Source organism: Lepidochelys olivacea (genome assembly GCF_965140295.1).
Source record: "Lepidochelys olivacea isolate rLepOli2 genome assembly, chromosome: 15".
Lineage (NCBI taxonomy): Eukaryota > Metazoa > Chordata > Testudines > Cheloniidae > Lepidochelys > Lepidochelys olivacea.
This window is the reverse complement of record NC_140425.1, coordinates 26470825-26473626: the sequence shown is the minus strand read 5'-3', so window position 1 is coordinate 26473626 and position 2802 is coordinate 26470825.

The window sequence follows — 2802 nt, the reverse complement described above, 5'->3', positions numbered from 1 at the left end:
TTTCTATTTGGTTTTCTTAAGTGTTTTGTTTTGTATTTGTCTTGCTGCAATTCTGATCCAGTTATTTCAGTGTACACATGACCAGCCAAGTTACAACACCTAATAATAATAATAAGGAATAACTCAGATTCCTTGCCCAGAAAGTTTGTAATCACATGAATGCCCACAGCTGTTAAAAATGCCATGACAAACTAAAAACAAACAACCCTCTCCCCCAGATATTTAAGAAAACTGATTTGAAAAAGATCAGGTTTCCTTCTGTGTAAGCGGGTGAATGGTCCTGCTATTGTGGGGAACTTTCCTCGCAACCCTAATGGAATTAGCTAGCGAAAGGATCCGCGTCCTCGCTCCCAGTCCCTTTACCCAGAAGCCTGCCTGACCCTTCAACTCTCCTGCGTGGCAGAGCCCTCGTAACCCTGAGAAGGCTGGATCCAGGATTCCTGGGGGGATTTAGGACAGGAGATACGGTGACCTCACTCCGGGGTGCTCTCTCCACTCTGGACCCTTCCCTGACCCACTGATCCTTGCACATAGTTCAAACCAAATACAATTCATTAAACAGCAACCAATTAAAAAATAAGGACAAAACGGGAAAGGTGAAAGGAAAACCTGTCTCTGTGGGCACAGGGGAACCCCAGCCAGCGTCTCTGGAACGTCAGGGCCGTTCACAGCCTGTTCCTCACACGGCCCAGGCCCTGGCTCTGCTGCAGGGATGCCGCGGGTGGGACACTGGCTTTGGCAGCAGCCACACGCCCTCAGGCTCTAGGAGGCAGGACCCGTCGCCCCCGCCCTGTCGGGGTTACGATCCCCCCAGGGGCGTCTCCCTGCACTAACCCCGCTGCCCAGGGTCCCCCTGCCTCTCCTCAGCTGCTCATCGCACCCAGCTCCGGACGGCTGCAGCCCCGCCCCCAGGGCCGCCCCTGCTCAGCTCAGGCCGGCGTGGCCCCGCTCCCCGGCTCCACTCGGGCTCCTGCTCTCCCCACCCTGGCCCAGGCCGCTCCCACTCACGTGGAGGACGGGACTCCGGGCCTCCCTCATTGGCCTGCCTGCCCTGTCAATCAGGGTGACTTGGAGCGGTGGCCTCTCCCATTGCCCCTGGGGACCGTCAGTCGCCGCGGCCCTTGCCCTTTCTTTTGGTCCTGGGAGATGGCCAGACAAAAAAAACCCCACTGAGTCTTAGTACGGGGCCAACAGCCCCCTTACGGTCTGTTTCAGAAGCCATAGGGAAGGGAAATTCATTAGGGTAACCAGAACGCTTTCCTTTCTGAAACAGGGCCATTCTTGGGTGTGTGGGTTTTTTTGTTTGTTTTTAAAGAAGCATATTTTTTTATTCAGACACGAACTTGAAGTCTTGACACTATCTCTGAAGTGTTGATTGCAGCAACACTGCTCACACTGAAAGCCGTGCACTTGCTCTGTCCAGCACATTGACTTCAGGCATAAAGGAACATAGTATTTGCCCCCAAACTATCCAGCTTCAAATGTGTGTGTGTGTGTGTGTGAGGGGGTGTCCTCCCATAACATGCCACAGTGCACTTAAGGTATGCCTTCATGGCACAGTTAACTCGGGTGATTGGCATCCAGGTCTGAGTTGTCTGCAAAGCCACACAAGTCATTGGGGCCTTGCGGACACTGCATTTCCGCATGTACATCATTCAGGGGGCACAGCTTATGGTCCTTTGTGTGGCGGTCAACTGGGCCGCTCTGTAATCCCTTCCCAGTGAATTGTGGGAGAACTTGTCTGTCCTGCTGGGTGCATGGAGGGGAATTTTGGGACGGTGTGGAGGACTATTGGTGCACAAATGATTTAGCCTGTGTCCTCACTGCAAAGTGGGTGGGTTACCAGCCTGAGCGAAAGCAGCCACTGAGCGCTAATCCAGCCCCATGACACCACCAGACTCAGGGGTTTTTGTGTTTGTGGATGGGATGGATGTTAGGGCCACTGTCTGAGCAAGAGTCCAAATGAACTTGGCAGTGAAGATAGACCCTTAGGTGGTTCAGGGCTCTCCAAAGAGTGGACAGAGTGGTAAATTGAGGCTCCAGTCCCCATGAGCTGAAGGGGAACCCCAAGGTCCTTGGAACCTGTACTCCTGCTCTCAGATTGGAACTTAACCCCCCCCCCACACTCTAAAAATAGAAGAGCCCACCCCAAGGTTGCACCTTTTGGGACAATCTGGACCTGATTTCCCCTTGATGAGTCCTTTAGGCTGCCAACAGGATGACTTACAAGCTGCAATTCAGCCTTACCTGTTAAATTCCCTGCTCTTGTTGGTCGCAAGGGGCAGGCCAGAGTCAGAAGGCAAACTAAAATGGCTGTCGCTTGCCAGGCTGGCTCCGCATTGACGTAGTCTTGCCTTCAGGAATCCCACTGGCTCTTTGTTCTGCTCACCAGCCCTTGCCACAGCAGCAGCTATAGCTGAGCCGACGCAGCAGGTCCCTTGTGCTCTCCCTCATCGCAGCATGCTGGGCAGACACCACTTCGCTGCCTAGGGAGTCTGTTCTTCCTGCTTTTGCTTTATGAACGCCAGCTGCTGCAAAAAATCTGGTTGGCGAACAAAATCCAGGGTCAGACACCTGACTTGCTGTCCATTCTTTGGCCCCACACCTCTGACACGCTCTGCTTAAGCCAAAGCTTCCTCAGCAGCCTGTGACTGGCTCTTGGGAGGCTGCCCAAGGTGGGACAAGGCACCTTTCCCACCCGCACTGTGCACGGTCCCTGTGCCCCCAGGACACATGCTCCCCTAACGGGGGCAGGGAGCACTGCAGGCTGGCTAACTGCAGAGGGGAATACACACTGCACTG